A 12,092-nucleotide genomic window follows, 5' to 3' on the forward strand; every position below is an offset into this window, starting at 1 on the left:
CCCGTGGGTGTTGGTTTGATACCGTTTGGGGACAGCCAAGGAGGCATCTGCAGGCAACAAAGGTAGGTGTGTGCTTGTGTGTGTGTTTCCTATGCAGATCCTAAGCCCAGTGTCACATGCAAGTAGGAGGAGTAAGAAGGGTTCCTGGCAAATCCGGGTTATGGATTGCATTTAAAAAGGCCCCGTGGGAGTGCAATGGGCCCCTGTCTTGCTGCTTAGCAATAATGGTATGGGTTTAGGTTCTGCTGTGTGTACTGGTGGTTGACTGCCCCCCAGCCCAGAGTGTGCATGGAAAATTGTCTGGCAGCCTCCCTGACAGCAAGCAGTGATAGTGCCCATGAAGGGGACCTTGTTGGGCCCGCCCCTTTCACGGTTATCGCTTCTCGGCCTTTTGGCTAAGATCAAGTGTAGTATCTGTTCTTATCAGTTTAATATCTGATACGTCCCCTATCTGGGGACCATATATTAAATGGATTTTTGAGAACGGGGGCCGATTTCGAAGCTTGCTTCCGTCGCCCTATGCATTGACCCGATATGGCAGTATCTTCGGGTACAGTGCACCACCCCCTTACAGGGTTAAAAAGAAAGATTCCTACTTTCATTGCTACCTGCTTGCTGGCTAGCCAGCTAGCCAGCCCTGTGGGCCTTGCTGCTGCTGCAGCCAAAAAACAAAAGGTGGTGCTGCTGCTTCTGCTGCTTCTGCTTGTGTCTGGCCGCTGTTGGAGCGTCCAGGCACAGGACTTCTGCTGCTGCTGACTAAATGGCCTCCTTAATTGGATCATTTGAGTAGCCAGCACACCTGTGCAGGTAGGGCATGACATGATAGGCAGCTGCCTTGATAGCGGGTGGGTGCTGAATGTTCCTAATTGACAAAATAAGATTAATGCTTATGAAGAAATATAAAATCTCATCCCTTCCCCAATATCGCGCCACACCCCTACCCCTTAATTCCCTGGTTGAACTTGATGGACATATGTCTTTTTTCGACCGTACTAACTATGTAACTATGTAACATAACATGGGGGGGGGGGGGGGGGGTCTCCTGGCTGTTCACACAGGTGTGTCATTGCTGTACATTGACCATGCATTGCTTCTGTGGTATTGCAAAGGCAAAGACAAATGCTTCCAGCCATCCATTGCACTAATGGATTGGTCATCAGCTGGCTGTCTATGTCCCGCATCAATATAGACCAAAGTACAGAGGGTTAGGCTATGCTATTGTGCACCTACCTGATGCATCAGAAGGTGCGAGGCCCTTGCTAAATTCTGTGCACAGACTTTGAGATCTATACTTTAGACTGTATCTAAACCTGCTCCAACATGGACTGACATTCTGGCCTACTTTCAGCCGATGCGACTTGTCTGTCGCTGAACAGTCGCTTTTTATGTATTCAGCACCTATGTATAATGTTGTAAAAATGCTCTAGAAGCTAAAGTCGCAGAAATGTCACACATATTTGGCCTGCAACTTTCTGTGCGACAAATTCAGACAGGAAAAATCAGTATAAATCCTTAGAAAATTATCCCCCAGTGTCTCCATCTGCTGGCGGTATTGAATAAGCATTGCTGCACTGATGGGGTATGCATTAGACGAAAAAAAAGAAGAAAAAGAAGAATAATACGCCCAGAAAAGAGGCGAAAAGGAGAAAAACGTAAAAAAACGTGAAAAAAAAGTAAGAGGAAGAGAAGGGAAAAAAAGGTGGAAATGGGTTTAAAAGTGATTTCGGCGGAGAAATATATATATATATATATATATATATATATATATATATATATATACTCGCACACACACACATATATATAAACGTATTCTCCGTTGAGATATTGCAGCCGCTGCTGTGTCCAGGCCCAGGAGCCTTAGCACTGTGCTGTGATGTCACTCAATACCACTGACATCACTAGGTGTAAACAACATCTCTCCTTTGCTGTGTATGTGACTATGGAGCTGTTTGGTGATGTCGTCTATTATGGCCTTCATAGAAGCAACAGGAGATTGTTGCATCCATCTAGAACCCTCAGAACTACAGTGCTATGATGTCACTCACTTCCACAGGCCTTGCAGAGTGTAAACAACAACAACCCAGCTTTGTTGTGTATGTAACCATAGGGATTTGTGATGTCACCTAGAACCTTCACAGCAGCGACAGCTTTATGAGGAGCATCAGCACTGCTCTGCCTGAGCAGAACCATCACCGCCATAGGTTGTCAAATAACCCGGATTTAACCCACACAGGTAAGTCCAATGGGGTGCAGGCATGTCCTCTATGCTTACAGCTTCCCGTGGGTGTTGGTTTGATACCGTTTGGGGACAGCCAAGGAGGCATCTGCAGGCAACAAAGGTAGGTGTGTGCTTGTGTGTGTGTTTCCTATGCAGATCCTAAGCCCAGTGTCACATGCAAGTAGGAGGAGTAAGAAGGGTTCCTGGCAAATCCGGGTTATGGATTGCATTTAAAAAGGCCCCGTGGGAGTGCAATGGGCCCCTGTCTTGCTGCTTAGCAATAATGGTATGGGTTTAGGTTCTGCTGTGTGTACTGGTGGTTGACTGCCCCCCAGCCCAGAGTGTGCATGGAAAATTGTCTGGCAGCCTCCCTGACAGCAAGCAGTGATAGTGCCCATGAAGGGGACCTTGTTGGGCCCGCCCCTTTCACGGTTATCGCTTCTCGGCCTTTTGGCTAAGATCAAGTGTAGTATCTGTTCTTATCAGTTTAATATCTGATACGTCCCCTATCTGGGGACCATATATTAAATGGATTTTTGAGAACGGGGGCCGATTTCGAAGCTTGCTTCCGTCGCCCTATGCATTGACCCGATATGGCAGTATCTTCGGGTACAGTGCACCACCCCCTTACAGGGTTAAAAAGAAAGATTCCTACTTTCATTGCTACCTGCTTGCTGGCTAGCCAGCTAGCCAGCCCTGTGGGCCTTGCTGCTGCTGCAGCCAAAAAACAAAAGGTGGTGCTGCTGCTTCTGCTGCTTCTGCTTGTGTCTGGCCGCTGTTGGAGCGTCCAGGCACAGGACTTCTGCTGCTGCTGACTAAATGGCCTCCTTAATTGGATTTGGATCATTTGAGTAGCCAGCACACCTGTGCAGGTAGGGCATGACATGATAGGCAGCTGCCTTGATAGCGGGTGGGTGCTGAATGTTCCTAATTGACAAAATAAGATTAATGCTTATGAAGAAATATAAAATCTCATCCCTTCCCCAATATCGCGCCACACCCCTACCCCTTAATTCCCTGGTTGAACTTGATGGACATATGTCTTTTTTCGACCGTACTAACTATGTAACTATGTAACATAACATGGGGGGGGGGGGGGTCTCCTGGCTGTTCACACAGGTGTGTCATTGCTGTACATTGACCATGCATTGCTTCTGTGGTATTGCAAAGGCAAAGACAAATGCTTCCAGCCATCCATTGCACTAATGGATTGGTCATCAGCTGGCTGTCTATGTCCCGCATCAATATAGACCAAAGTACAGAGGGTTAGGCTATGCTATTGTGCACCTACCTGATGCATCAGAAGGTGCGAGGCCCTTGCTAAATTCTGTGCACAGACTTTGAGATCTATACTTTAGACTGTATCTAAACCTGCTCCAACATGGACTGACATTCTGGCCTACTTTCAGCCGATGCGACTTGTCTGTCGCTGAACAGTCGCTTTTTATGTATTCAGCACCTATGTATAATGTTGTAAAAATGCTCTAGAAGCTAAAGTCGCAGAAATGTCACACATATTTGGCCTGCAACTTTCTGTGCGACAAATTCAGACAGGAAAAATCAGTATAAATCCTTAGAAAATTATCCCCCAGTGTCTCCATCTGCTGGCGGTATTGAATAAGCATTGCTGCACTGATGGGGTATGCATTAGACGAAAAAAAAGAAGAAAAAGAAGAATAATACGCCCAGAAAAGAGGCGAAAAGGAGAAAAACGTAAAAAAACGTGAAAAAAAAGTAAGAGGAAGAGAAGGGAAAAAAAGGTGGAAATGGGTTTAAAAGTGATTTCGGCGGAGAAATATATATATATATATATATATATATATATATATATATATATATATACGCGCACACACACACATATATATAAACGTATTCTCCGTTGAGATATTGCAGCCGCTGCTGTGTCCAGGCCCAGGAGCCTTAGCACTGTGCTGTGATGTCACTCAATACCACTGACATCACTAGGTGTAAACAACATCTCTCCTTTGCTGTGTATGTGACTATGGAGCTGTTTGGTGATGTCGTCTATTATGGCCTTCATAGAAGCAACAGGAGATTGTTGCATCCATCTAGAACCCTCAGAACTACAGTGCTATGATGTCACTCACTTCCACAGGCCTTGCAGAGTGTAAACAACAACAACCCAGCTTTGTTGTGTATGTAACCATAGGGATTTGTGATGTCACCTAGAACCTTCACAGCAGCGACAGCTTTATGAGGAGCATCAGCACTGCTCTGCCTGAGCAGAACCATCACCGCCATAGGTTGTCAAATAACCCGGATTTAACCCACACAGGTAAGTCCAATGGGGTGCAGGCATGTCCTCTATGCTTACAGCTTCCCGTGGGTGTTGGTTTGATACCGTTTGGGGACAGCCAAGGAGGCATCTGCAGGCAACAAAGGTAGGTGTGTGCTTGTGTGTGTGTTTCCTATGCAGATCCTAAGCCCAGTGTCACATGCAAGTAGGAGGAGTAAGAAGGGTTCCTGGCAAATCCGGGTTATGCATTTAAAAAGGCCCCGTGGGAGTGCAATGGGCCCCTGTCTTGCTGCTTAGCAATAATGGTATGGGTTTAGGTTCTGCTGTGTGTACTGGTGGTTGACTGCCCCCCAGCCCAGAGTGTGCATGGAAAATTGTCTGGCAGCCTCCCTGACAGCAAGCAGTGATAGTGCCCATGAAGGGGACCTTGTTGGGCCCGCCCCTTTCACGGTTATCGCTTCTCGGCCTTTTGGCTAAGATCAAGTGTAGTATCTGTTCTTATCAGTTTAATATCTGATACGTCCCCTATCTGGGGACCATATATTAAATGGATTTTTGAGAACGGGGGCCGATTTCGAAGCTTGCTTCCGTCGCCCTATGCATTGACCCGATATGGCAGTATCTTCGGGTACAGTGCACCACCCCCTTACAGGGTTAAAAAGAAAGATTCCTACTTTCATTGCTACCTGCTTGCTGGCTAGCCAGCTAGCCAGCCCTGTGGGCCTTGCTGCTGCTGCAGCCAAAAAACAAAAGGTGGTGCTGCTGCTGCTTCTGCTGCTTCTGCTTGTGTCTGGCCGCTGTTGGAGCGTCCAGGCACAGGACTTCTGCTGCTGCTGACTAAATGGCCTCCTTAATTGGATCATTTGAGTAGCCAGCACACCTGTGCAGGTAGGGCATGACATGATAGGCAGCTGCCTTGATAGCGGGTGGGTGCTGAATGTTCCTAATTGACAAAATAAGATTAATGCTTATGAAGAAATATAAAATCTCATCCCTTCCCCAATATCGCGCCACACCCCTACCCCTTAATTCCCTGGTTGAACTTGATGGACATATGTCTTTTTTCGACCGTACTAACTATGTAACTATGTAACATAACATGGGGGGGGGGGGGGGGGGGTCTCCTGGCTGTTCACACAGGTGTGTCATTGCTGTACATTGACCATGCATTGCTTCTGTGGTATTGCAAAGGCAAAGACAAATGCTTCCAGCCATCCATTGCACTAATGGATTGGTCATCAGCTGGCTGTCTATGTCCCGCATCAATATAGACCAAAGTACAGAGGGTTAGGCTATGCTATTGTGCACCTACCTGATGCATCAGAAGGTGCGAGGCCCTTGCTAAATTCTGTGCACAGACTTTGAGATCTATACTTTAGACTGTATCTAAACCTGCTCCAACATGGACTGACATTCTGGCCTACTTTCAGCCGATGCGACTTGTCTGTCGCTGAACAGTCGCTTTTTATGTATTCAGCACCTATGTATAATGTTGTAAAAATGCTCTAGAAGCTAAAGTCGCAGAAATGTCACACATATTTGGCCTGCAACTTTCTGTGCGACAAATTCAGACAGGAAAAATCAGTATAAATCCTTAGAAAATTATCCCCCAGTGTCTCCATCTGCTGGCGGTATTGAATAAGCATTGCTGCACTGATGGGGTATGCATTAGACGAAAAAAAAGAAGAAAAAGAAGAATAATACGCCCAGAAAAGAGGCGAAAAGGAGAAAAACGTAAAAAAACGTGAAAAAAAAGTAAGAGGAAGAGAAGGGAAAAAAAGGTGGAAATGGGTTTAAAAGTGATTTCGGCGGAGAAATATATATATATATATATATATATATATATATATATATATATATACGCGCACACACACACATATATATAAACGTATTCTCCGTTGAGATATTGCAGCCGCTGCTGTGTCCAGGCCCAGGAGCCTTAGCACTGTGCTGTGATGTCACTCAATACCACTGACATCACTAGGTGTAAACAACATCTCTCCTTTGCTGTGTATGTGACTATGGAGCTGTTTGGTGATGTCGTCTATTATGGCCTTCATAGAAGCAACAGGAGATTGTTGCATCCATCTAGAACCCTCAGAACTACAGTGCTATGATGTCACTCACTTCCACAGGCCTTGCAGAGTGTAAACAACAACAACCCAGCTTTGTTGTGTATGTAACCATAGGGATTTGTGATGTCACCTAGAACCTTCACAGCAGCGACAGCTTTATGAGGAGCATCAGCACTGCTCTGCCTGAGCAGAACCATCACCGCCATAGGTTGTCAAATAACCCGGATTTAACCCACACAGGTAAGTCCAATGGGGTGCAGGCATGTCCTCTATGCTTACAGCTTCCCGTGGGTGTTGGTTTGATACCGTTTGGGGACAGCCAAGGAGGCATCTGCAGGCAACAAAGGTAGGTGTGTGCTTGTGTGTGTGTTTCCTATGCAGATCCTAAGCCCAGTGTCACATGCAAGTAGGAGGAGTAAGAAGGGTTCCTGGCAAATCCGGGTTATGGATTGCATTTAAAAAGGCCCCGTGGGAGTGCAATGGGCCCCTGTCTTGCTGCTTAGCAATAATGGTATGGGTTTAGGTTCTGCTGTGTGTACTGGTGGTTGACTGCCCCCCAGCCCAGAGTGTGCATGGAAAATTGTCTGGCAGCCTCCCTGACAGCAAGCAGTGATAGTGCCCATGAAGGGGACCTTGTTGGGCCCGCCCCTTTCACGGTTATCGCTTCTCGGCCTTTTGGCTAAGATCAAGTGTAGTATCTGTTCTTATCAGTTTAATATCTGATACGTCCCCTATCTGGGGACCATATATTAAATGGATTTTTGAGAACGGGGGCCGATTTCGAAGCTTGCTTCCGTCGCCCTATGCATTGACCCGATATGGCAGTATCTTCGGGTACAGTGCACCACCCCCTTACAGGGTTAAAAAGAAAGATTCCTACTTTCATTGCTACCTGCTTGCTGGCTAGCCAGCTAGCCAGCCCTGTGGGCCTTGCTGCTGCTGCTGCAGCCAAAAAACAAAAGGTGGTGCTGCTGCTTCTGCTGCTTCTGCTTGTGTCTGGCCGCTGTTGGAGCGTCCAGGCACAGGACTTCTGCTGCTGCTGACTAAATGGCCTCCTTAATTGGATCATTTGAGTAGCCAGCACACCTGTGCAGGTAGGGCATGACATGATAGGCAGCTGCCTTGATAGCGGGTGGGTGCTGAATGTTCCTAATTGACAAAATAAGATTAATGCTTATGAAGAAATATAAAATCTCATCCCTTCCCCAATATCGCGCCACACCCCTACCCCTTAATTCCCTGGTTGAACTTGATGGACATATGTCTTTTTTCGACCGTACTAACTATGTAACTATGTAACATAACATGGGGGGGGGGGGGGGGGGTCTCCTGGCTGTTCACACAGGTGTGTCATTGCTGTACATTGACCATGCATTGCTTCTGTGGTATTGCAAAGGCAAAGACAAATGCTTCCAGCCATCCATTGCACTAATGGATTGGTCATCAGCTGGCTGTCTATGTCCCGCATCAATATAGACCAAAGTACAGAGGGTTAGGCTATGCTATTGTGCACCTACCTGATGCATCAGAAGGTGCGAGGCCCTTGCTAAATTCTGTGCACAGACTTTGAGATCTATACTTTAGACTGTATCTAAACCTGCTCCAACATGGACTGACATTCTGGCCTACTTTCAGCCGATGCGACTTGTCTGTCGCTGAACAGTCGCTTTTTATGTATTCAGCACCTATGTATAATGTTGTAAAAATGCTCTAGAAGCTAAAGTCGCAGAAATGTCACACATATTTGGCCTGCAACTTTCTGTGCGACAAATTCAGACAGGAAAAATCAGTATAAATCCTTAGAAAATTATCCCCCAGTGTCTCCATCTGCTGGCGGTATTGAATAAGCATTGCTGCACTGATGGGGTATGCATTAGACGAAAAAAAAGAAGAAAAAGAAGAATAATACGCCCAGAAAAGAGGCGAAAAGGAGAAAAACGTAAAAAAACGTGAAAAAAAAGTAAGAGGAAGAGGAGGGAAAAAAAGGTGGAAATGGGTTTAAAAGTGATTTCGGCGGAGAAATATATATATATATATATATATATATATATATATATATATATATACGCGCACACACACACATATATATAAACGTATTCTCCGTTGAGATATTGCAGCCGCTGCTGTGTCCAGGCCCAGGAGCCTTAGCACTGTGCTGTGATGTCACTCAATACCACTGACATCACTAGGTGTAAACAACATCTCTCCTTTGCTGTGTATGTGACTATGGAGCTGTTTGGTGATGTCGTCTATTACGGCCTTCATAGAAGCAACAGGAGATTGTTGCATCCATCTAGAACCCTCAGAACTACAGTGCTATGATGTCACTCACTTCCACAGGCCTTGCAGAGTGTAAACAACAACAACCCAGCTTTGTTGTGTATGTAACCATAGGGATTTGTGATGTCACCTAGAACCTTCACAGCAGCGACAGCTTTATGAGGAGCATCAGCACTGCTCTGCCTGAGCAGAACCATCACCGCCATAGGTTGTCAAATAACCCGGATTTAACCCACACAGGTAAGTCCAATGGGGTGCAGGCATGTCCTCTATGCTTACAGCTTCCCGTGGGTGTTGGTTTGATACCGTTTGGGGACAGCCAAGGAGGCATCTGCAGGCAACAAAGGTAGGTGTGTGCTTGTGTGTGTGTTTCCTATGCAGATCCTAAGCCCAGTGTCACATGCAAGTAGGAGGAGTAAGAAGGGTTCCTGGCAAATCCGGGTTATGGATTGCATTTAAAAAGGCCCCGTGGGAGTGCAATGGGCCCCTGTCTTGCTGCTTAGCAATAATGGTATGGGTTTAGGTTCTGCTGTGTGTACTGGTGGTTGACTGCCCCCCAGCCCAGAGTGTGCATGGAAAATTGTCTGGCAGCCTCCCTGACAGCAAGCAGTGATAGTGCCCATGAAGGGGACCTTGTTGGGCCCGCCCCTTTCACGGTTATCGCTTCTTGGCCTTTTGGCTAAGATCAAGTGTAGTATCTGTTCTTATCAGTTTAATATCTGATACGTCCCCTATCTGGGGACCATATATTAAATGGATTTTTGAGAACGGGGGCCGATTTCGAAGCTTGCTTCCGTCGCCCTATGCATTGACCCGATATGGCAGTATCTTCGGGTACAGTGCACCACCCCCTTACAGGGTTAAAAAGAAAGATTCCTACTTTCATTGCTACCTGCTTGCTGGCTAGCCAGCTAGCCAGCCCTGTGGGCCTTGCTGCTGCTGCAGCCAAAAAACAAAAGGTGGTGCTGCTGCTTCTGCTTGTGTCTGGCCGCTGTTGGAGCGTCCAGGCACAGGACTTCTGCTGCTGCTGACTAAATGGCCTCCTTAATTGGATCATTTGAGTAGCCAGCACACCTGTGCAGGTAGGGCATGACATGATAGGCAGCTGCCTTGATAGCGGGTGGGTGCTGAATGTTCCTAATTGACAAAATAAGATTAATGCTTATGAAGAAATATAAAATCTCATCCCTTCCCCAATATCGCGCCACACCCCTACCCCTTAATTCCCTGGTTGAACTTGATGGACATATGTCTTTTTTCGACCGTACTAACTATGTAACTATGTAACATAACATGGGGGGGGGGGGGGGGGGGTCTCCTGGCTGTTCACACAGGTGTGTCATTGCTGTACATTGACCATGCATTGCTTCTGTGGTATTGCAAAGGCAAAGACAAATGCTTCCAGCCATCCATTGCACTAATGGATTGGTCATCAGCTGGCTGTCTATGTCCCGCATCAATATAGACCAAAGTACAGAGGGTTAGGCTATGCTATTGTGCACCTACCTGATGCATCAGAAGGTGCGAGGCCCTTGCTAAATTCTGTGCACAGACTTTGAGATCTATACTTTAGACTGTATCTAAACCTGCTCCAACATGGACTGACATTCTGGCCTACTTTCAGCCGATGCGACTTGTCTGTCGCTGAACAGTCGCTTTTTATGTATTCAGCACCTATGTATAATGTTGTAAAAATGCTCTAGAAGCTAAAGTCGCAGAAATGTCACACATATTTGGCCCGCAACTTTCTGTGCGACAAATTCAGACAGGAAAAATCAGTATAAATCCTTAGAAAATTATCCCCCAGTGTCTCCATCTGCTGGCGGTATTGAATAAGCATTGCTGCACTGATGGGGTATGCATTAGACGAAAAAAAAGAAGAAAAAGAAGAATAATACGCCCAGAAAAGAGGCGAAAAGGAGAAAAACGTAAAAAAACGTGAAAAAAAAGTAAGAGGAAGAGAAGGGAAAAAAAGGTGGAAATGGGTTTAAAAGTGATTTCGGCGGAGAAATATATATATATATATATATATATATATATATATATATATATATACGCGCACACACACACATATATATAAACGTATTCTCCGTTGAGATATTGCAGCCGCTGCTGTGTCCAGGCCCAGGAGCCTTAGCACTGTGCTGTGATGTCACTCAATACCACTGACATCACTAGGTGTAAACAACATCTCTCCTTTGCTGTGTATGTGACTATGGAGCTGTTTGGTGATGTCGTCTATTATGGCCTTCATAGAAGCAACAGGAGATTGTTGCATCCATCTAGAACCCTCAGAACTACAGTGCTATGATGTCACTCACTTCCACAGGCCTTGCAGAGTGTAAACAACAACAACCCAGCTTTGTTGTGTATGTAACCATAGGGATTTGTGATGTCACCTAGAACCTTCACAGCAGCGACAGCTTTATGAGGAGCATCAGCACTGCTCTGCCTGAGCAGAACCATCACCGCCATAGGTTGTCAAATAACCCGGATTTAACCCACACAGGTAAGTCCAATGGGGTGCAGGCATGTCCTCTATGCTTACAGCTTCCCGTGGGTGTTGGTTTGATACCGTTTGGGGACAGCCAAGGAGGCATCTGCAGGCAACAAAGGTAGGTGTGTGCTTGTGTGTGTGTTTCCTATGCAGATCCTAAGCCCAGTGTCACATGCAAGTAGGAGGAGTAAGAAGGGTTCCTGGCAAATCCGGGTTATGGATTGCATTTAAAAAGGCCCCGTGGGAGTGCAATGGGCCCCTGTCTTGCTGCTTAGCAATAATGGTATGGGTTTAGGTTCTGCTGTGTGTACTGGTGGTTGACTGCCCCCCAGCCCAGAGTGTGCATGGAAAATTGTCTGGCAGCCTCCCTGACAGCAAGCAGTGATAGTGCCCATGAAGGGGACCTTGTTGGGCCCGCCCCTTTCACGGTTATCGCTTCTCGGCCTTTTGGCTAAGATCAAGTGTAGTATCTGTTCTTATCAGTTTAATATCTGATACGTCCCCTATCTGGGGACCATATATTAAATGGATTTTTGAGAACGGGGGCCGATTTCGAAGCTTGCTTCCGTCGCCCTATGCATTGACCCGATATGGCAGTATCTTCGGGTACAGTGCACCACCCCCTTACAGGGTTAAAAAGAAAGATTCCTACTTTCATTGCTACCTGCTTGCTGGCTAGCCAGCTAGCCAGCCCTGTGGGCCTTGCTGCTGCTGCAGCCAAAAAACAAAAGGTGGTGCTGCTGCTTCTGCTGCTTCTGCTTGTGT

At 46.4% G+C, this 12,092-nt stretch overlaps 6 non-coding genes across 6 annotated transcripts; all 6 read left to right on the forward strand.

Moving 5' to 3' along the window:
* Positions 1 to 375: 375 nt before the first annotated feature.
* On the forward strand, positions 376 to 566 carry LOC130317471 (U2 spliceosomal RNA). Its single transcript, XR_008864583.1, has one exon. It is a non-coding gene; the product is annotated as a U2 spliceosomal RNA (small nuclear RNA).
* A 2,086-nt stretch (positions 567 to 2,652) lies between these two features.
* Positions 2,653 to 2,843, forward strand: LOC130317472 (U2 spliceosomal RNA). Its single transcript, XR_008864584.1, has one exon. It is a non-coding gene; the product is annotated as a U2 spliceosomal RNA (small nuclear RNA).
* A 2,085-nt stretch (positions 2,844 to 4,928) lies between these two features.
* On the forward strand, positions 4,929 to 5,119 carry LOC130317474 (U2 spliceosomal RNA). Its single transcript, XR_008864586.1, has one exon. It is a non-coding gene; the product is annotated as a U2 spliceosomal RNA (small nuclear RNA).
* Positions 5,120 to 7,209: 2,090 nt separating this feature from the next.
* On the forward strand, positions 7,210 to 7,400 carry LOC130317475 (U2 spliceosomal RNA). The gene has a single exon (XR_008864587.1). It is a non-coding gene; the product is annotated as a U2 spliceosomal RNA (small nuclear RNA).
* Positions 7,401 to 9,489: 2,089 nt separating this feature from the next.
* LOC130317539 (U2 spliceosomal RNA) lies at positions 9,490 to 9,680 on the forward strand. Its single transcript, XR_008864645.1, has one exon. It is a non-coding gene; the product is annotated as a U2 spliceosomal RNA (small nuclear RNA).
* A 2,078-nt stretch (positions 9,681 to 11,758) lies between these two features.
* Positions 11,759 to 11,949, forward strand: LOC130317476 (U2 spliceosomal RNA). The gene has a single exon (XR_008864588.1). It is a non-coding gene; the product is annotated as a U2 spliceosomal RNA (small nuclear RNA).
* Positions 11,950 to 12,092: the final 143 nt, after the last annotated feature.

The sequence above is a fragment of the Hyla sarda genome, unplaced genomic scaffold (genome assembly GCF_029499605.1).
Source record: "Hyla sarda isolate aHylSar1 unplaced genomic scaffold, aHylSar1.hap1 scaffold_200, whole genome shotgun sequence".
NCBI lineage: Eukaryota > Metazoa > Chordata > Amphibia > Anura > Hylidae > Hyla > Hyla sarda.